Source organism: Lynx rufus, unplaced genomic scaffold, assembly GCF_022079265.1.
Source record: "Lynx rufus isolate CCGP_SWC_20201006 ecotype Redwood Valley unplaced genomic scaffold, mLynRuf1.p SCAF_2, whole genome shotgun sequence".
Taxonomy (NCBI): Eukaryota; Metazoa; Chordata; class Mammalia; order Carnivora; family Felidae; genus Lynx; species Lynx rufus.
In genome coordinates, this window is record NW_025814834.1 from 151,571,606 (window position 1) to 151,595,205 (window position 23,600).

Here is a 23,600-nt window from a genome sequence, read left to right on the forward strand (position 1 = left end):
CTGTTCACTGTCTTGATTTTTTCCTGAGAGATTTTCCAGAAGCTCATAAATGTTATGTTTCTTGAATTCTCATGTATTTGAGAATTTCTTTTTCTTACCATTACATATGAAAGGTGGTTAGAAATTTTCCACCAGGTATACAAATTTTTTCCCCTTTAATATTCATTAACCACAGTTCCATTTTCTTCTAGCATCTAATATTGTCTGATTTCTTTGTTTTTGAGGATGACTTTTTCCTTCTGCTTAGATGACTATAGGATTTTTTTTTTTACAGTCCTTGAAGTTTCAGATAAAAGCTTTTATTAAATTTTCTTGGAATGCGGTGAGCCCTTTCAAAATGTAATTTTAAGATCTGCTTTATTTCAGAAAATTCTTCTATTATGTAAATTTTTTTGGTTCCATGTATTCATTCACATCTTCAAAGATAGCAGGCATTCATGTGCCGGTTCTCTATTGTTTGTTTTCTGCCTCTTCCAGCTCCTCCCTCGTCACTTTCATTCTGTGTCATTTTCCACTAAATTCTATGTGATTTTTTTCAATAGCGTGCCCTCCATATCCGATTTTCTTTAGTTTAAATTCTACTCCTGATGCTCTTAGTGTGATTTTCAGGGATTTAGTTTCTTCTCCTTGTTTATTTCCTTTGCTTTTCCAGATTTCTTTTATTTTTACTGCTGCATGGGTCCCATGCTATTTTTTTTTCTGACTTTTCTCTTTTAATCTTTGAAGGAAATCAGTGAGATCTAGTTGATTTGCTCAAGAATAAAGTGAGCGTCTTGCTTCCCCTTCCCTTTTTGCCTGTGTACCGTTTGAATCGTCTATCGAAAATGTAAACCAGAGTACTGAGTGTTGATGGTTCATAGTCTTTGGTCAGTCATTCAGTGATGGATGAGCTGGGACAGGAGGAAAATCTGCTGTGAATGAAGAGAGACAGGGAGAAAGAAAGTGGGGGAGGGGGAGGAAGAGAAAGAGATTTACTTATTTCTTTGGCTTTTTTTTCTACTTATTGCTAACATTTTTGAACAAAGTATTCAAGTGCCTTGTAATAACATAAGAGGCAATTTTTAAAACTGTTTAATATCCACATGAAAATAAAATGTCAATACCAGAGGAGAAATAAAAATGCAAATTAGTAGCTGCAGCATTCTACAAAGTTGTTAAAATGAAATTGTGACTGAATTTTTAAGCTTCCTGGCAACCAAAACAAAAACAAACAAACAAACAAACAAAAAAACCCCACATAATTAGATATATGGTTTTCATTGACTCTAAATGAAAACCTATGGGTTATTCAGGGGGAAAATTTTTGTGGCATTTGCTTCCAGCGGGGAAACAAAATCAAAGGGGGCAAGGTTCTTAATGAACTTGATTAGTAAATACAATAGTGGCATTCATTAAGCTATTTCTCGTAGCATTGTTTAATGAAAGATAAAAACCTGGCATCTAAACAGAGTCCAGAGAAAGCGAATTCCTCTGGTTCAAAGATAGTGGGATCCAAACCTATTTGGAAGATAAAATCTTCTCTTTGGAGAAACAAATGATGTTAACTGGGTTGAAATGTGTCCCCCCAAAAGATATGTTAAAGTTCTAATACCCAGCACCTTAGAATGTGACCTTATTTGGAAATAGAGTTATTGCAGATGTAATTAGTTGAGATGAGGTCACACTGGAGTACGAGGTGTTCTTGTAAGGAGAAGTGAGACAGGGAGAGGAGGGTGCTATGTGAAGACAGAGGCACAGAGGGAAGATGGAGGTAGAGATTGGAGTTAAACTGCCTCAAGCTAGGAATCACCTGGGCTGCAAGAAGCTGGAAGAGGCATGGAGGACCCTGTCCTAGATGGGTCTGCCAAAACCTTGATTCAGACTCCAGCTTCCAGACTATGAGAGAATAAATTTCTGTTGTTTTAAGGGACCCGGTTTGTGGTATTTTATTACAGCAGTCTTAGGCAGCTAATACAGATAGACCGCATTTCGTTCAACGGTGTTTTGTAAACATTAGTTCTCCCAACCAAGATTTGGTATTGGGCAATTTGAGACTGGATATCGACATTTGGTGTTAGACAGTAGAAAGTTTGTTAAGAGACTCAAGGAGGTTTTATGTGCTGATATTGAGGATAGGTCTTTATGCTTTAAATGAAAAACTTGTAAATGTTGGTAAGGTAAACATTCCTTGTGAACATTCTTATACCTGAAATTCACACCTAGAGTGCTACCCATAACACCTATCTGTATGAAGGGTCAAGTGTACACTTGAACACAAATCCACGTGTTTTTTAAATTTGTTTTTGTTTTTAACAATGTGGGATCTGTTTTATCACATGAAATAAAGAAACAATTGCTGAGATGATTTAGTCTAGAAAGTTTATAAAACAGGTAATACCTGTCCCTTACTGTAAGAATTGGACTGACACATGGTCACAAGCCATATCAGTTAGAAAATGTAGGATGGGGGTGGCTGGGTGGCTCAGTCGGTTAAGCATCTGACTCTTGATTTCGGCTCAGGTCATGATCTTATGGTTTGTGAGTTTGAGCCCTGCATCAGGTTCTGCACTGATAACGTGGAGCCTGCTTCAGATTCTCTTTTTCCCTCTCTCTCTCTCTCTCTCTCTCTCTGCCCTTCCCCTGATTGCTCTCTCTCCCAAAATAAATAAAAATAAACTTTTCAAAAGAGAAAGAAAATGCAGGATAATTTTAGAATAATTGATAAGCCAGGATTTATAACAATGAGTAGATAGTAGATCAAATTGTTGTTGAAACTACCTCTAATTATGAAAACTCATCATTGCAATACAGGATACCTGCCCCCACATTCCCTACATATGTCCCTCCATAGCGGAAAGGATGTATATACAGACTTTCCGAAAATTGTCTTCCTTACTTTCTTATTTCTTCCTGCCCAGAGACTTTTTATTCCCAGGCAGATGGTATTAAGAAGCAAAAGTTTGTATAGTCTCATCTCTTTATCTAAAGGTCAAACTTTTGGACATTCTCCAAAACACAGCAGCAGTCTAGAGATATGGAAAGGAGGGGGTAGGTCATGAGAGTTAGGAATAATCTTAAACTCCTGAATTAAAATCAGGAAGTTTGCAGTACAGATATGGCCAGCTGGAGACAGACTCAGTGACAGGACAGACACACTAAACAGCAGAGTTAGGGTGATTGGTTTACCTACAGTAGTGGGGGTTATATAGTGATATCTGGGCCCAATGTGATAGCTGGACACAATTAAATATCTAGGGGCAGGGAAGGATCCAGTATTAAGTTTCTTATATCCTAAGGTATAAGCAATTTGAAATAATAAAATTATTAAATAAAAATATACAGAGGACTTCTCTTACTCTGAAGCACTTAACATAAGTGATAAAATATATAAATCATCTTTTAAATGCATGAATAAATTTAAAAGTAAAATGAATGTTTAATATGGTAAAATAAGTTATGAACGAAATAAAAACTGAGGAAAGAAAAAGAGACCATAAAAATATCCATCACATTTGAAAAAGAACAAAATAGAACTTCTAGAAATGAAAGATGAAAAGATTGAAATTAAAAACCCAGTGGAAGAATTTAGAGTGGAGGAAACCATAGACAGAGAATTAGGGAGTGGGAAGCATAGACTGGAAAACCTTATACAAAATGCAGCATAGAATCTGTAGAGGTTTACCATGTCCCTGTGTTCTCAGCATAGAGAGATAATCACTAGAAAATGTGACAGAGAGGTTGAGTCATAGAGGATAGAAGGAGAAGGCTCAGTATGCCTGTAATCAGAATTTCAGGAGATAATAGAGAAGAGGACAAAGCAATATTTGAGGACTCAGTAAACGAGGCATGTGTAGAACTGATGAAAGATAGTAACCTCAGATTCTAAAACCCAAAGGACCCTCAGACATAAACTTAAACAGATGCAGACACACACCTAAACACATTGTTGTAAAACTTCAGAATGCCAGAGACAAAGAGAAGATACTAAAATTAGCCAAAACCCCCAAAATACGGATTACTTGTAAAGGAATGACAATGAGACGGGTGAATTCTGAGCAGCAAAAATGGGACAAAAGATTGTGGGAAAATATTTTAAATGTGCTGAGGGATAGTAACTGAAAGAGAATTATTTACCCATTAAAACTACCTGTCAGAATAAGTTATTAGGCTGTGGTAACAAATTAACTCTGAAACCTCTGTGGCTTAACATAATCAAAGTTTATCTCTTGCGCTTTGCATCAAGGATAGGTCAGAGGGTGCCCTGCTCCGCCTGGTCACTCAGGGACCCAGGCCAAAAGAAGCTCTGATCTTTCTAGCTGCATCTCCCAGAATTACATGAGCTATCAGGTCATTTCAGGAGGGAAAGAGGGACATAGAGGAACACAGATTTCAAAGACCTTTTTCTAGAAGGGAAACATGTTATTTCTCCTCGTGGTCCTTTGGCCAGAATAAGTCCCAGGTCCCAAACTAACTGCAAGAGAGAGTGAGAAATGAAGAGAATCACGTGGATATTTTAGTAAATACTAACTTTCTCTGCTGCAACTGTTTTTCAAAATGGGGATAAAATAGAGGTAGTCTAGATAAACAAACACTGGGAAAAATTAACATCAATAACCTCTTAATAAAAGAACTTCCAAGGATGTCTTCAAGAAGAAGGAAAATGAGGGGCATCTGGCTGGCTCAGTTGGTAGAGCATAGGACTCTCCATCTCAGGGTTGTAAGTCTGAGCCTCATGTCGGGTGTAGAGATCACTTTAAAAACAATCTTAAAAAGAAATAAAAAAAAAAGAAGTAGGAAAATGATCTAGAAGGGAAGTTTGAGTGACAAAAACTAATGTCAAGTAAAGGAAAAGGCAAATGGTTGCGTCAACCTGAACAATACAAAAAATACAAATAATAAATAATAAAGTACAGCTTGTAGAATTAAAAAATAATGGCTTTTAAGATGGAGTGATGATAAGAGTTAAAACATTCTCAGGTCATTATGTATTTGGGAAGGTTGTAAAGATAACAAGTACCGGCTTTGTTAGGTTAAGTATGCATACTCTGATTTCAAAGGAACTAGTTAATGAACAAAAATAAAGTTTATAATTCCAAAACTAGAGAAGGGAAAATTTTGGAACTAAGAAATTGAATCCATTAAAACAAGACAAGAAGGAGAAAAAAGCAACAGAGAAGTCAGAACAAAAATTTTAAACTGGATAGTTTAAAAATTGGTGATAGAGGCGCGTCTGGGTGGTTCAGTCCTTTGAGCAGCTCAGGTCATGATTTTACCCTTGGTGGGATCGAGCCCTGCATCTGGCTGTGCATTGACATCTTGGAGCCTGCTTGGGATTCTCTCTCTTTCTCTCTGCCCGTCCTCCCCCCCACCCCCATCAGCTCACGTTCTCTCTCTCTCTCTCTCTTAAAATAAATAAACATCAAATGTTCAAAAAAAACTGATGATAGAGATAAATTAAAATTATCAATATCATTGAGGAGGGCACTTGTTGGGATGAGCATTGGGTGTTGTATGTAAGCGATGAATCATGAGAATCTACCCCCAAAACCAAGAGCACACTGTATACACTGAATGTTAGCCGGCTTGACAATAAATTATATTAATAAAATAAAATAAAATATATCAATAAAAATAAATGGACTAAACTTCCCATTGAAAGTGAGATTGTGAGATTGAATTAAAAAGTTAAATCTATGTATATGCTGGTTACAGAGACATGCCTAAAATGTAAATAAAGAACAGCTGAAAGTAAAAGGACAGAAAAATATATTTTAGGCAAATATTAACCAAAAGAGTTGCAGTTTATATATTATATAAAATAGACTTTAGGGCAAAAAACTTGATAGACAAAGGAGATCATTCAGTGATTATAACAGACTTGATTCACTAGGAGGATAAAATGACTCTATTTTTACATACCTGATAGTGTAGCTTCAATATCATAAAAGGAAATGTGACATAATTACAAAGAGAAATTGCCAAATTCTCCACTATAAGGAATCATTTAAATGTATCTCTCTCAGTGATTGATAGATAAAATATTCCAAAAAGCATTAAAGATATGATTAGGTGATACAGAGTGCTTGACCTAATGAATATATAGAATTTTGCAGTCTAAATTAAAGTACACAAATTAGTTTGGGTCATGCATGGGATGCTATAATAATTTGTCATGAATTAGGCCATAAAACAAATCTCAACCAATTTTAAGGAATGGACTTTTAAAAAATTATATTTTATGACTAAAATTCATTAATATAGATATTAACTGAAAGATAATGTTAGAAAACATTCATTTAGAAAATTGAAAAATACACTTCCAAATAACTCATCAACCAAGGAGTAAATCACAGTGGAAAACAGAACATCTCTAGAGTTAAATAATAATAAAACCAAAAACTTCACCAACTTTACTAAATCTTAAATGCAGTTTAACAAGGCTGAGAGAGAAATTTAAGCCATAAAGTCTTATATTAAAAACTAAGAAAGCCTTAAAATTATTGAACTAAGCATCCATGAGAAATTATAAAAAGAACAATAGAATGAATTTAAAGAGAACAGAAGAAAGGAAATAATAAGGATGAGCCCAGAAATTAATGTAATAGAAAACAAAGATAAAATAAGGCAAATGCTGAAAATTAGGTTTTTGAGGAGGTGAATAAAATAAGCCTCTAATTTAACTGATTTAGGGGAAAAAAAGAGAAGGCAGAAATAAGCAATTTTAGGAATTTAAAAAATGCAGAGATACAAAAAAATGTAAAGTAAAAACAATTTGATGCCATATTTGAATATTAAGACAAAAATATCAAATTACTAGAAAATGCAGCTTACCAAAACTGACTCAGGAAAAAAATAGTAACTCTGAATAATTTGAAGGCCCTTAAAGGTATTGTTTCAACAATTTTGAAATCTTACCACAAAGAAAAGACTAGGCCCAGGTGGCTTTATAGCCATATATAGATAAATATGTTCATACATATATAATGTTCATATATATTTGTTCATATATATAGTTTATATATATTTGTATATATAGAGATATGTATGCATATATGTGTGTGTGTGTGTGTGTGTATATATATATACACAAACACAATATACATATATATATATATATATATACACACACACACACACACCCAAGGAACATAATTCTAATCTAAAACACATTCTTTCAAAAGAAAAAAGCCTATGTATTTTATGTAATAAAATATACAAAAATAATATAAAAGAGGAAAATTACAAATGAGCCTCACTCATGAACATAGATGCAAAACTCTGCAAAAACAGTTTAAAAAAACTTAACCTGACAATGCATGAAAGATAATACATTATGGCAAATTGAGTTTATTCTTAGAACACAGAATAGTTTAACTTTAGAGGCACCTGGGTGGCTCAGTTTGTTAAGTGTCCAACTTTGGTTCAGGTCATGATCTCACGGTTTGTGGATTTGACTCCTACATCAGGCTCTGTGCCTGATAGCTCAGAGCCTAAAGCCTGCTTCGGATTCTGTCTTTCTCTCTCTCTCTCTCTCTGCTCTGCCCCTGCTCATTCTCTGTTTCTCTCTCTCTTTCTCTCTCTCTCTCTCTCAAAAATAAATAAACATTTTTAATTTTTTTTTAACGTTTATTTATTTTTGAGACAGAGAGAGACAGAGCATGAACGGGGGAGGGTCAGAGAGAGGGAGACACAGAATCTGAAACAGGCTCCGGGCTCTGAGCTGTCAGCACAGGGGCCCGATGCGGGGCTCGAACTCACGGACCGCGAGATTGTGACCTGAGCCGAAGTCAGTGCTCAACCATTGAGACACCCAGGTGCCCCAATAAACATTTTTTAAAAATTAAAAAAAAGAATAGTTTAACTTTAGAAAATCAATTAATGTAATTCACCAAATTATAGTTAGTGAAGAATAAGCACATACTATACTCATCTCAGTAGTTGCAAATAAATCATTGTATAAAATTTAATATTTATTCATGTTAAGACAATCAATCAAACAAAAACTCTTAGTAAATTAGAAATAGAAATTGCATTCTTTGAGTTGATAAAAAACATTTGCCAAAGACTCACAACAATTTTACTCACTGGTGAAAAGTTAGAAGCATTCCTTTAGAAATCAGTAAGAAGTCAAGAATGCCTGTTAATGTTACATCTAGCCAACACATACTGGAAGTCCTAGCCATTCAGTTAGTAAATAAAAAGAGTAACAAGTTTTTTAAAAATTGCCATTACTTAAAAGATGATGTGATTAGCCAAATAGAAAAATAAAAAAATCGATGTAAAATTATTAAAATTAATAATATAACTTGATAGATATGAGTTAAATATCAATTACCATCAAAAAAAGTAAGAAAATGTACTTTGAAAAATGTATCATTTGCAAGTACAACAAAAATACAGTATACTGGGAATAGATCTCACCGATTATGTGCAAGACCTTTATAAAAACATCATATAACTTTATTGAAAGACATTTAGAGAATGTCTAAATTAATAGAGATATACCATGTTCATGAATAAGAGTATTCATTATTGTAAAGACTTCAAGTCTGCCACAATTAATGTAGTCACAGTGAAGTTGCAATAAAAATCTCAATAGGGTGTTTTAAAGAAGTTGAGCTGATTCTAAAATGTATAGGAACACAAAGGGTAAACAATATTTAGATACTCCGAAAGAAGAACAAGGATAGTAGGGATGCCTGGGTGGCTCAGGCTGTTTGGCATCCAACTCCAGCTCAAGTTGTGATCTCCCAGTTTGTGAGTTCAAGCCCCACTTTGGGATCTGTGATGATAGCTCAGAGCCTGGAGCCTGCTTCTGACTGTCTGTCTTCTCTCTCTGCCCCTCCCCTGCTCATGCTCTGTTTCTCTCTCTCAAAAAATAAATAAAAACATTATTAAAAATAAAAAAAAAGAACAAGGCCAGTAGAAATTTGTCTTACCAAATGGCAAGATATATTATAGAGGTAATGCATGAAGAAACTGTGATGTTGGCATAAGGAGAAATAAATTGACTAATAGAATATACGCGGAAGCCCAGAAACAGACGTGGCATATGAGGAACTTGATATACAATGTGAATGGCACAATGGTAAGTATAATTGGCTTTGGGACAATTGGTTTTCCAGGTGATGGAAAATGCAACTGGATCTTTGCCTCACATCATATTATAAATATCGATTTCAGGTGGATTAAAAACATAAATGTTATAGGAAAAACTTTAAAATTTTTGGAAGAAAATATAGGAGATGTTCCTTTTGCCAACAGGGTAAGAAAGAATTTTCTAAAGACACAAAAATACAATTTATAAAGAAAAATATTGAAGAAATTTGAGCACAGAGTAGAAACTTTGATTCATGAGAATATAACATAAATGGGGAGAAAGTATTTGTAGTACATTGAATTGACAAAATACTAATATCCAGACGAATAAAGAGTGATTAAAGAATTTTAAGAAAAAAGCTAGCAACCAAATAGAAAAACAAGCATTTCCCGTAAGAGGAAACCCATGTGGCCAAGGAACATATTAAAATATTCAATCTCAATATTAGGACAATAGAAATCCAAATTCTGAGCTATGGTTTCACACCCACCAGGTTGGAAGAATTTTCAAAGTCTCAGCAGGCTGTGTTCTCAGGTGTGGAGCAATCAGAACTCTTACTTTCATAGTGTGATTAATTTGGAAAAGAATTTAGCATTTTGAAGTAAAATTGAAAATCCATATACCCTATTATTCAGCAGTTCCACACCTAGGTTTATCCCAGTGGTAGACAGAATAATTCACACCCTCCCATCCCCACATCCTAATCCCCAGAATTTGTGGATGTGTTTGGTTCCATGGCAAAGAAGTGTGAAGGTTGCAGATAGAATTAAGATTGCTAATCAGTTGATCTGTAAATGAGGAGAGTATCCTAGATTATGCAGGAAGACACAATAATCACAAAAGTTCTTAAAAGTGGAAGAGGGAGACAGAAAAATCAGAACCAAAGAGATAGCATTATAAGAAATTCTTGATCAGTTGTTGCTAGCTTTGAAGATGGAGAGGGCTATGAACCAAGGAATATGGGAAGTATCTAGAAGCCAAAAAATGCAAGAAAACAGATTCTCCCCTAGATCCTTCCAGAAAAGAATGCAGCCCTGCTGATACCTTGATTTTAGCCCAGTGAGACTTATTGCAGACTTCTGATGTCCAGCACCAGAAGGTAAGAAGTTTGTGTTGTGGTAAGCCGCTGCACAACTAAATTTGAGGTAATTTGTTACAACAGCAATAGGAATCGTGTAGGACTCTAGAGAAAACTCTTGCACCATGGCGACAGGTGACCAGTGCCAGATTATATATACCAGCATTGGTCAACAACACAAAAAATGGAAAATAACCCAAATCTTCACGGTTAGGAGAGTAGATCCATAAATAACTATGGAATAGGAATGCAATGGAATAATGTACATCAGAGAAATGAATAAACCACAGGCATATGGACAACATGATATTAAGGGAAAAAGCAAGTTACAGGCAAATAAATAAATACATTGGAATGTCATTTATACAAAATTCAAAAAATGAAAATCCCAATATGTTGATTAAAGATACATAATGGTACATACTATATACATAAAAGGGAAGGAATGACAAATACAATTTAGGGCTGCGGTTGCCTCTGGTGGGGAAGGCAGGGTGCGTAGATTAGAGAGGGGCATTGCCTTAATCATCTGGGTTGCTATAATATCATAAATCATTTATTTCTCACAGTTCTGAAGACTGGAAATCCAAGATCAAGAGCCAGCAGATTTGGTGTTTGGTGAGTGTCCATCCTGGTCCATAGACCTTTTACAGTGTCCTTCCATGGTGGAAGGGACAGAGAGCCCTCTTGAGCCTCTTTTATAAGGACACTGATCTCATTCATGAAATCTTCACCCTCGTGACCTAATCACCTCCCAAAGCCTCTACCTTCAGTAGATTACCATCACCTTTGGGGTTAGAATTTCAGCATATGAATCTGGAGGGGCATAAACATTTGGATCATTGCAGGCATATGGGGAGCTTTTAAGTAGCATTGGCAATGCTCCAGAATAGTGATTTTAATGGGTTTATTGTTATGCTTTATAATGTACATGTATTTCATGTATGTTATTAGCAAGCACCAAATATTTTATAGTGTAAGAAATAGAGGGGAATAGGGGCACCTGAGTGGCTCAGTTGGTTGAGCATCCCATTTCAGCTCAGGTCATGATCTCGCAGTTTGTGAGTTTGAGCCCACCATCGGGTTCTCTGCTGTCAGCATGGAGCCTGGAGCCTGCTTTGGATCCTCTGTCCCCTTCTCTGCCTGCCCCTCCCCTGCTCACTCTCTCTCAAAATAAATAAGTAAACTTAAAAAAAAAAAGAAATAGCAATAAAAAGAAAAAAATGTAACTATGATAGGTTTGTAGCTTGTCTTACAGTGTTTGAAATAATTAACTGAGCTGAGGCATTACAGTTGATCCTGATGTTCAAGTGACTATTAAGTATGTTATTTTTACATACACTCAGTAATTGGGAATTACTATGAGCCCATGTGGCTTAATTGACAGCTGATTTCTGTTCATAGAGTCAAAGCCAAGAAGTCAAGAAAGGTGGCCATCTCACGGAGATTGTCTTAGAGGCCCAGCAGCCTTCACAGCACCAACTCCACTCCTCAGTACTGGTCAACATTAATGAGTGATGCTCTTTCCAGGCACTGCTCCAACCGCGTACGTAATCCTCACAGCATCCTGTTGAGACAGGTACCATTGTTGATCCCATGTCACAGATGGACAAACTGAGGTCCAAGGTGGTTAAATACTTGACCCAGGATCACCCAGCTAGGAAATGACAGTCTTGATTTTTTTTTTTTAATTTTTTTTTTTCAACGTTTATTTATTTTTGGGACAGAGAGAGACAGAGCATGAACGGGGGAGGGACAGAGAGAGAGGGAGACACAGAATCGGAAACAGGCTCCAGGCTCTGAGCCATCAGCCCAGAGCCCGACGCGGGGCTCGAACTCACGGACGGCGAGATCGTGACCTGGCTGAAGTCGGACGCTTAACCGACTGCGCCACCCAGGCGCCCCGACAGTCTTGATTTAAACACAAACAGTTCTATGCTCTTATCCATCAGTCTATATGGCATCTCAATTGTTTTCAACTTTATTGTAAATAAAATTTACCTTGAAGCACTGGGTTCTTCTGACATAGTTGCTTTGAAGTTGGTCTTCAGATCTTGTATTTTTAATTTAATTTTATTTTTTTGGAAAGAGAGAGAGAAAGAGAGAGAGGGAGAGAGAGAGAGACAGAGTGGAGGGGGAAGGAGAGAGAAAGAATCTTAAGCAGGCTCCACCCCCAGCTCTGATCCCACCACTCTGGGGTCATGACCTGAGCTGAAATCAAGAGTTGGACGCTTGCTCAACCAACTGAGCCACCCAGGCTCCCCTGAAGTTGGTCTTCAAATGAGCCCTGGAATTCACATTGTCAGCTGGTAGCTTAAGCATTTGCCACTAGTTTGACTTCTTTCCAATACCCCTCCCACGAATCGGATCATACCTCTCCCCTGCTTGAATTTTTTCCATGTCTCTCCTCAGCATTAACACTCAAGTTCAACCCTTTTAGTTTAGCATACAAGGCTCTTCAGACTCTGGCCCCAGTCTTGCCCTTTTTGTGTCACAGCCATCCATTCTCCTCAACCCTTTCTTTACTTCATGGTATGGGCCTTCTTCCAAAACCATGTACAATGGCCTTCCACACCTCCATGCCTTAATACTTGCTGCTTTCTCTGCCCAGAAATGATCAGCCTGTCTTCTTCATCTAGGTAACTCCTACCCATTTTTCAAAATTCTGAAAGTTCACTTTACATCTTCACTCAGTATTGATTTAGAAGCCTCTCCTCTGCTCTTCTGTAACAGCCCACACTTTCTTATGTCTTGGAGCTAACGGCACTACCATGTAACCTTCAGTGTATTCAGATATCCCCTCCATTAACAGTCTCAATAATAATAATAATAACAGTCACTTAAGGAGCATGCTAAGCGATGGCATCCCTTAGGTCCTATTGCCAATCCAACTCCAAAAAGCACCTATCGTCAGCTGCGTTTTAAGGTTGAAGAGAGTGAAGTTTAGAGAGTGAGGTAGTAAGTCTGTGGTCTTACCATTTTAATGGTGGCATCACACTCACATCTGGCTCCGTTAATGTCTTGTTTGAGTCCATCTCTCCCGCACCTGTCATTAGTAGTGACATTTTCCTGGTTAGATGGATGTGGATAGATAGATGGCCTGGGATGCCATAAATCCAGGTTTCGAAAGAAAGAAAAAGAAAGCCAAATTTGAAGTCAGGATGAACACTCACGCTTGGGTTCTGCCTCTGCCTCTATCTAGCTGCTAAAATAGGACAGCTCTCGAATGATAAGTATGTCTAGAGGTGATTAGTATGGCAAGTGGACTTCTGGGTAGAGAAAGAACTTGGAACTACAGGCTGCAGATCAGCGGGGAGGCCAGAAAGAAACTTAACTCACAGGCGGGGTGAATGCTGGTGCAAATTTTCTTTGCGGCAGAACTATGTTGTCATGCAATCTTTATCTTAGTTCCCCAGATGGGGAGATAGCGCTTTGCTATCTCTGTGTGCAGCTGTGACCGGGGTTTGTTTGGTCTTAGTGCAAGGGCTTACACAGCACCTACCTTTTTGGTTTGTGTCCAGGGTGGCTGTTTTCTGAAAATAGAAGCTGATACTGCCTCTGACTCAGTTCCTTTCACCTCATGTTCTTTCTGGTACACTCGTTCTAGAGTATCAACCCATCTCAGATTCCTTGCTACATGACAGATTTGCAACATTTGTGGTTATGTGTGAGTTGTTACTGAGAGATTTAAACTTTCTTTTATTAATCCCTAGAAGCTGATGTACTGTGAATCAGAGGAAATATATATATTTATGTTGCTTCCCTAATGATATACGAAGCCATGGGATCTCCTTTACTCTGAGTCTTTTGAGTGAGTTAACAGAGTTCATTAAAGCCACTCCCTTGGGGTCCATACCATCTCAGTTGGCAGGGAGAACTTCTGCTTCTGGATTAACCTTTGTAACTCCCCATGACTTGCTGACTCCTCTTAATTCTTCTGCAAGAGCTCTTTCCACCCCCTCTCTTGTAATATCGTCGTCCTTTTAAAGTGACTGTTTCATGAGGGCTTCTGGGCACCCCATGTAACTGGAAATGGTCATGCTGCAAGTTCAGAGCACCTACAGAGACTCCCTCTGTGTTCTGGTCAGTGGGTCCCAGTCTCTAATTGGCACCTCTGGAGAGAAGCCCCGAGTAGGATACTGCTTCCCCCTCCCTTCCCTTCACCCCCCCCCAACCCACCTTTCCTACCCCTAAACTGTGAGATTTAAATGGTAATGGTCACTTTTTATCTCTTTTTGTATTTTCATTGACTGGCTAGGCTCTGAGCATTTAATTTCCTATGACGCAAGCTCTCTTAGTTGTATGTAACTAAGTCTGTCTATTTCTCCCTGACTTACTATCTCAATCAATATAGTATTGATTGGATAACAGCAAAAACTATTCTATTTTATGCCTCTAATTCTCTTTCCTCTCTGCCAAGAAAATCAGGGATTTGGGGGCAGGTGAGTATCTGGTCCATTCAGTGACTTTCTTCCCTTTCCTTTTTTCATTTAGCATTTTATTATGAAGATAATACGTGCCCATCATCAGTAACCAGTCTCAAACCATAAGAATTCCCCAATCTTATCTCCTGCTAACAGTGCAGTAAATATTCTTCCAGTTATTCCTATGTATTTACAAAAGTAGAAGAAAATGAAATGAAATAAGGCAAAATAAAATTCACACACAAAATACACTTCACATACACAAGTAGAATGCTTACTCAAACTATCTCGAGCAAAAAAGAGAATTTACTGGGGCACCTGGGTGGCTCAGTCGGTTGAGTGCCCGACTTTGGCTCAGGTCATGATCTCACAGTTCATGAGTTCGAGCCCCACGTCGGGCTCTGTGCAGACAGCTCGGAGCCTGGATCCTGCTTCGGATTCTGTGTCTCCTTCTTTCTCTGCCCCTCCCCAACTTGTGTTATGTGTCTCTGTCTATCAAAAATAAATAAATGTAAAAAATAAAAATAAAAATAAAGAGAGAGAATTTACTGATTCATACGAGTGAGGGGAAGAAAGGCAGGGCTGGCCTCAGAAAGGGACATGTCCTGTCGTCAGGATTTCTTCTCTTTCCATTTCTCAGCACGGATGCTCTGTTTTGGCCTCATTCTTTCCTAGAGCAAAACAAACTTTTTTATTCCAGTCAAAAGGGAAAGAAAGAGTTGCCCCTGAGGACACCTTCAGACTTACACCATCTCAGATTTGTCAGCCTGCTGGTTGGGTACCTGTAGCTCATCATTCTGCCTCTCCTAACTGCAGCTCTGTCATGTAAGCAAAGGTCCTTGGCCTCACTCTCCCAAGCCTCTCCTTGTGGCCCAGCCGGATCAGGCCACTCAGCGTGGAAACTGGAAGTCCAGGAGAAAGGCAAACTTTCCGACTGCTCCCATGCAGGTCCCTGTAGGGGCCAAAGGCCCCTCCTGAGAGAGAAACACAACCACATTCTTGAAGGCCACCTGAGGGCATCATCATGGAGTTCATCTCTTCTCATCTGCACCTGGTCTCAGGTAGCCCATGCTGGCCCCTATTTTATTGGGCGCACCTTCAAGGGCACAGGAATAGCTGCCCAAACTATGAGTCTGTGATTGACTGTCTCTCTGAATAGTGAACAGTTCAGGAACTCTCCCACCCAGTTTTTGTGACCAAGACTGCTTTTCCTCCCAGGAACTCCCAGCGTTACATCTTATTATTTCAAAATGATGTTTTCGAGGCCATAACACACTGGGGCCCATGGATGGAGCTTTCTTCAAGTAAATATTCCTGGGCCCTACCCCCCTGACACCGAATCAGTAGATCTGGGGTAAGGCCCAGGAATCTATGCTTTTTAAAAGCAACACACCTGGTTTTATGATCAACAGACTTGGGCAGGACAAACATAAATCCTCCTACATAATTCTCTTATTTAACTGTACCTTTCCAAAGGGCAGAAGCTGAGTGGGTATGGCATAATGACTGGTCCAGGCCAGGTGTGCTCAACAAAAGGCGTGTCCAAGTCCTCCCTGCTTTTACCCAAGTCAGTTATTTTTATTCCCAAGAGACGTCTGAGATAAAATGTTTTTCCTAAGTAGGAGGAGATCTAGGTTCTGTTGAGCCTGAAGTGTATCCAATTTGGGGAGAAGCCTTCTTTAAGGATAAAACAAAGTCTGAATACAAAATCAAGTCTAGAGCCTTGGAAGAGGCTTCATAATTAAGCTTCATTACCTTCATGGCAGTTCTGCCTCTGAACAGCGTTCTCATTCTGCAGCAAATCAAAAGAGCTCCGTTGCTCATATTGTCTACACCTTCTATATATATTAGATGAACTGAATTTGTGGAAAAGAAAAGAAAAACGACTGCAAAAATAGACTGTTTTGGCCTAGATAAGTCTGAAGCCGAGTTTTTAACCGTAGCATGGTGGCATACGTTTCGTTTTTTTGGTGAGTTTACTTGTTATGCTCTGTATTCCCTGAAATTGAAGGGAGAGCAACATGGTTCCTTTATAACCCACATCCTGTTACCTTTCTGTCCAACCACATCCCTACTACTTCTCTCCTTGTTCGCTCCTCTTCAACCACACTGGTCTTCCCAGGCACGCCTGGCACGCTTTTGCCCTATAGCCTCTGATCCTGGGGCTCATCTTCTTAGAATGGTGTTGTCTCCTTGTTACAGAGAAAAGGCAGGCAGCCTCAGAAAAGTTACGTGCAGAGACGTTAAAGTGATTAAAACCCACGGAAACATTCACAGCGTTTTTTCCACTGGTCTCATTCTTGACTCCTCTGTCTCTCTCATACTTCATCCAGTGAGTCAGGAAACCCTGTTGGCTTTTCTGCAAAATATATTCTGAGTTCAACCTTTTCTTCTATCTCCACCATTACCCCTTGGGTGGGACCCCCACCATCTGTGGGAAGGGAGCGTGGGGGTGTGGCGCTCGCTGGGCGCCCAGCCGAGCCGTGCCACCACCGGGTCCGTCCTGAGAGCTTTGCCCCGCAGCACGACGAGCCGCAGCTCTCTGCTGGAGCCCGGCACGCTTCTCTGTCCCCAGTTCCACTCCGGGGTGACAGATTCCACGCTCATGGGTGCAACAAGCTGCAGGAGCACTGGACCCCACCACCTCTTGTCTGCATTACCACCATAACCTTCCAACTTGTCTGTCTGCCTGCTTCTCAGCTCACCCCTTATAGGCTATCTCAACACAGCAACCAAAGTGATCCTTTAAAATATAAGTTAGATTATGTCACTCCTGTGCTCAAAACTCTGTAATGGCTCCCTACTTCCTATGGGTATAAACCAATGTCCTTACAAAGGCCTGTAAAGCTCTGTAGCTATGCTGTCCAACGAGGTGACCACTGGTGGCACCACTTGAGATGTAGTCAACTGGATTGAAATGTAAAACACACCATAGATTTTGAGGAATTAGTTTGGAAAAAAAAAAAAAGAATGTAAAGTTTAGTGGTTACCAAAGGCAGGGGCTGGTGGGGGGCGGTGGGTAGGGTATTGGGGGAATAGGTGGCAAAGGGGTCAAAAGGTATAAACTTGCAGTTGTAAGAGAAGTAAATCATGGGGATATAATGTACAGAATGATGACAATAATTAATAATACTGTACTGTATATTTGAAAGTTGCTAAGAAAGTAGGTCTTAAAATTCTCATCATGAGAAAAATTGTAACTATGTGGGGGCAGAGGTGGTTAACAAACAAAGACAGCATGTATTTGCTTCCTATTGATGCTATAGCAAATTATCACAAATTTAGTGGCTTAAAATACATATCTGTTCTCTTACAGTTCTGGAGATCATAAATCCAGAATGGATCTTATTATTTGACTAAAACCAAGGTGTCAGGAAGCTGTGTCCCTTCTGGAAGCTCTAGAGGAGGATTCATTTTCTTGCGTTTTTCAGCTTTCACGGCTGCCTATATTCCTAGTTTGTGACTCCCTACTCCCTCTTTCAGAGCACATCATTCCAGTCTCTGCTTCCACCATCCTTGGCCATCTCTCTCACTTGGACTCCTCCTGGGTCCCTCTTACATGGATCTTTGTGATGACACCCACCGAACCACCTAATCCAGGATAATCTCCCCATCTCAAGATCCTTAACTTAATCACACGTGCAAAGTCCCTGTTGCTATACAAGGCAAAATGTATAGGTTCTGGGGATAAGGACATGGACATCTTTAGGGACCCCTGTTCAGTCCACCACACAGGACAGTGTGACAGGTGCCAAAGTAGAGATACATACCAGATGCTACGTAAGCACAAATGACAGACCAGACAGGGTGTGGAGATGGAGTGGGACAGCTTTATGGAATAAGCTACTTTTCTGCTGAGGCTTACATCGTGGGAATGGACAATAGGTACCATGTATAAAGGAATATGCAAGGGATAGGAGGTATAAATGAGGACGACTTTTACGTCAGTTATCTGTTGCTGACAAATTACTTCAAAATTTAGCAGCTTACAACAATAAATGTCTGCGATCTCACATGGCTGCTGAGAATCATGAATCTGGAAGAGTCTTGACTGGATGGTCTTGCCTTATGGTCTCTCATGAAGTTGCTCTCAGACGTTGGCTGGGACCACTGTCATCTGAAGGGGCTGGACAAGCAGTACCCCGCTCACTCATATGACTGTCCACAGGAAGTTGCAGTTCCTCACCGTGTGGGCCTTTCCATAGAGTCATTTACATGACGTGGTTTCCTGAGGGCAAGTGATCTGAGAGAGAGAGTTAGTTCAAGATAGGAGCCTTAGTCACTTATAAACTCATCTCGGAAGTGATATAGCACCACCTGTGCCATTCTATTGGTCACTCAGAGAAACTCTGAGACAGTGGGGGAGAAGGCTTCATAAGGGCATGAACGCCAGGAGGTTCGGATCACTGGGGAGCATCTTGGAGTGTGGCTACCACAATCTTCTTGAGGTCAGAAGAGTTTGCCATTGCTGGACTGTAGGGCATTCATGAGAGACTGGCAGGAATGGGGTTGGCACAGGAAAGGAGAGCCAGAGCATGGAGGGCTATATGCTTGGCCAAGGAGCTTGGAGATAATCCTTTTATTAATAGGGAGCGATTGTAGGGATTTAGTTAGAGAGGTCACATGACCAAATTGCTTTTTAGAATGTTCACTGTAAGGGTGGAATAGGGTAAAGCAGAGGGCAAAGAGATTGGGGAGAAAAAGTGGCTAGGAAGCTATGGAATAGTGTAGGAGAGAGAGGAGGAGGCAAAATGTAAGGCAGTGGTGGTCAAGAGGTGCCACGGATGATGGGTTCAGGGTATTTTCAGAAGGCGAAATGGCTAGGGAGGCAGAGGATGAAGGAGGGAGGCCTCAGAGTGAGTCCTGATTTGCAGGAGGGACAGGTAAGAATCAATACATACAGAAGGATGGACATAGTTGACATGAGAGTCAAAAAGAGTTAAGATGACCTACGTGTGAATATATAGAGTCTGAGCTGCTTATGGGACATTGAGGTTCAGAGACAGCTGGGGAATAAAGCTAGTTTAGGCCATCTGTAGCAAGGCCTTTTAAGCATTTCTTAGTCTGTGCATAGAGGCCAGAGGAGAGCTCTTTTCATTCTGTGTTGTTGTGTCCCACCCACCCTCAAATGAAAGTCATTTTCTAGATGCCATCTTCATAATATGTCATCATCCTTGTATGCCTGCTCTATACCGTACTCTGTACTGTGAGCCTTGCATTCATTCACTGCATTTCCTCTTCGCGCTAACCCATTGAGATGTGTCACATCATTATTTCCTTTTTATAGATGAGGAAACTGAAGTAGGTACTACTGTTACCCCATTTCACAGATGAGGAAACAGGCTAGTGTTAATAACATTGCTCGAGGTTATATAGCATGTACATGATGGACACGGGTCTCAAATCCAGACCTTTTGACTGAGGCCCTGTGCCATCTACGGTGTGCTTTATGGAACTAGAGACACTTTCTGGCAAGGTTGGGGTGAAGTGAATGATGATTTATAACCTGACATGTGAAAGACAGCAAATAAATAAAGCAGGATCAAGGTCAGGAATCCAGATATGCAGTGGTGTGGAGAAAGGATCAAATGCCTTCTTCCTGTTAAGTATATGGGGGCTTTGGCATATTGGCAATGCTTGCTAGCTCTTCCCTGGGACTCCCTTCCAGTTTTTTGTTATTTCTGAAAAAAATGTGTGGAATTGTTTTCATTCACTTAAAAAGACCCAAATTGCTTATTTTCTTGTTATGGGAAAGTACAGCGTCCTGTGTTAGCCTGATGGCCTTTCAAGCCTAAGATTGATGCAAAGGGAGTTTTACCACAGAACATTTTTCATCAGAAAAGAGAATATGGAGTGGGTGGGTGAAGGATGTCAGACAGATCATGTCTTTTTCTTGAAGAGGGTTCCCAAAACAGCAGATAAATTGGTCCGGAAATAGCTACCAGCCATTTCTTTATGTAAAACTCATGTTAAAAAAAAAAAAAAAAAAGGTTCCCATATCTAAGGTTATACTGTGGAACTTAAGAGGAGATAAAGGGAATGGCAGTCATGCCCTGTTTCATAAATGGCTCCTAGACTATTCGTTTCCTAGAGAAGATGGCCCTCTGGACCTCAGGCTTCCTGCAGATCAGAGTGTGAGAGCACAGGGTCCCACCGACAGACAAGAGAAACTTCATAGTTTCTCTGCACTCGTCTGGAATTTCCCGGAGAAAGCAAAAGACAAGGCTAAATATAGTCTTTCACCTTGAACTGCCATAAAGGTAATAAAAACAGTGTTATGATAGGTTGGTTTGCAACACTCCCACTTCACCTTCTGTGTGAGTTTCCAAGCAACAGAGCTTTACTGAAACAAGAGAAGTAGGAAAGGAAGTGATGAACCCAGAAAGTTCAGCCATGGAGGTACCCAGGCAGTTTTGGATATCAGAGAACTGCCTGTCCCATCTCCCTAACCTAACCCTCTCTCTCCACTGCACCTCCCTCAGAACCTGCCAAAACCCCCAGCACAAAGTAGCTGTTCAATCAGTACATCTGTCCTTGCCTCATTGTTCCCTGACCATGCATCACAGGTTTCTTTCCTGATTTACTGAGGAGCCATCCAATGTTAGAAGAAAAATAGGTTCCATCTTAATTTTCTTCAGTATTTGTTAGCGAGGTAAATAAAGCAGCTCAGTATTTTGGGGAATCTTAAGTCATTATTCAACTTTCGGGGCACAGCTCTCCTTGTGTATAGCCCATTGACCTCTGTGAAATTTCTGGTCCTGGTTTTGGATTTCAAAACAGTAGTATTTAATTAAAATTAATTAAAAAAATTTTTTTTAATCTTTATTTTTGAGAAAGAGAGAGACAGAGTGTGAGCAGGGGAGGGGCAGAGAGAGAGGGAGGCACAGAATCTGAAGCAGGCTCCAGGCTCTGGGCTGTCAGCACAGAGCCCAACGCGGGGCTTCAACCCATGAAACGCGAGTTCATGATCTGAGCCAAAGTCGGACCCTCAACCCACTGAGCCACCCAGGCGCCCCTTAATTAAAATTAATTTAATGAAAGCTCCCAACTGAATGTTCTTTCTCAACTAATCTTAACACATAATGCTTTTTACTTCTAACTTTTATTTTTCTATTGAAAGAAATGTCTGTTAGATCAAAGAAAATTACGAAACTTTTCCAGGCTGGGTTAACAATTAACATGGTGCTTAGTGTCTATCAATATACTTGTTTGTACTAACATCATAAAAACGCACAAGTTCACATGAACAAGCTAAGGAAAGCAAAAACCACATCAAGACTGCCTAACAGGGAAGTAATCCCCATTTCCAGAAGGCTCACAGTAATAGAGTCAAATGCCAAATATATGAAGATTTATGACATGTTTGCACATTGTTACCACACATTATATTGCTAAGTCAGTCAATTCAGGGCCAGAAGGAAGTCAGTCCATGGATACACTTAGCCTTGAGTTTGCAACTCTTCCATCTGCTACAATCACAGAAACCGCTCAGTGCGGGAAGGTCAGTGCCTACTGGACATTAGCAAATGCTGGCTATGTGTAAGACCCTAGTAACAGTTTTCTATGTGTACAACTTGTCCAAGTTTTCTATAATGGTCTTTGTAATCCTGCGATTATGATTTTTCATATTGAAGAAATCATTTGATGACATCACTGAAGTGGGCATTGTCTGGCAGGTTTTTGGAGAACGAAATAAAATTCCAAAAATATATTCCAGGATGAAATTTGATATATTTGCTGTTCTCCTCCCTTTTCAGGGACACATCTAGCTGTCTCGAGGGAGAGGTGGCACCCAGGAACCACATGGGACCGGCACACTCAGGCTGGCACTCTGTACTTCTGAGGTCCAGATGGAACCAGACAAGTCCCAGCACCTAGCTCTGACTTCCGTTTAACCCTTAGCTTTTCTTCTCCCCAATTTGTCCTCTTGTTAGTTCTTCCAGTTTAGAAACTCTTTTTGAATTGATGGGCTTCCTTCTTCTTCCTACTTCCATATCCTCTGTGTTTTGTCCCCTCTTCTTTGCTCTAGTGCCTGCCTCAAACACGGGACTGAGTAACTGACCTCTCCCACTCAACCCAGGGTCATCCCCGTAATGTGCCCCTGGTGGCAATGCTGCTGCGTGTCCAGGAGACCTCAGCCAGCTCCTGGGTTTCTTTCAAGACTTTCCTTTCTTACAGTAATTTTAGGTTCAGAGCAACATTTAGAGGAAGGTACAGAGATTTTCTGTCTCCCATACATGCAAAGCTTCTGCCATTATCAACATCCCCCACCAGAGTGGCATTCTTGTTACAATGGATGAACCTGCACTGACACATCATAATCATTCAAAGTCTATCGTTTACATTAGGGCTCACTTTTTTTTATGAACATTTGACACACAATATTACATTAGTTTCAGGGGTAGAGCATAGTGATTCAACTTCTCTATATGTTATGGTATGCTCATAACAAGTGTAGCTAACACCTGTTATGGTACAACCCTATTACAATACCACTGACCATATTCCCTATGCTATACCTTTTATTCCCATGATGTACTCATTTCATAACTGGGAGCTTGTATCTCCCACTCTTTTTCACCCATTTGCCCATTCCCTCATGCCCTCTGGTAATCATCCATTTGGGTTCACTCTTGGCATTGTACATTCTATGGGTTTCCACAAATACATAATGACATGTATCATATAGACTGTTTTCATTGCCCTATAAATCCTCTGTGGTCCACCTTTTCATCCCTTTCTCCTAACTAACCCCTGGAAATAACCACATTCATAGTTTTGCTATTCTAGAATGTCACATAGTTGGAATCATGTAGTATATAGCCTTTCAGATTGGCTTCTTGTACTTAGTGGTATGCATTTAAGTTTCCTTTATGTCTTTGTATGGCTCAATGATTCGTTCTGTCTTAGCACTGAATAATACTGTATTGTCTGGATGGACCTCAGTTTATTTATCTATGTACCTACTGAAGGACATCTTGGTTGCTTCTAAGTTTTGGCAATTCTGAGAAAAGCAGCC

At 39.7% G+C, this 23,600-nt stretch overlaps 1 long non-coding RNA gene across 1 annotated transcript; it reads right to left on the reverse strand.

Moving 5' to 3' along the window:
• Window positions 1–11,315: 11,315 nt before the first annotated feature.
• On the reverse strand, window positions 11,316–13,431 carry LOC124515916 (uncharacterized). Its single transcript, XR_006962927.1, has 3 exons — window positions 13,331–13,431; window positions 13,134–13,203; window positions 11,316–11,724 (listed from the first exon to the last, which is right to left on the reverse strand). It is a non-coding gene; the product is annotated as an uncharacterized LOC124515916 (long non-coding RNA).
• Window positions 13,432–23,600: the final 10,169 nt, after the last annotated feature.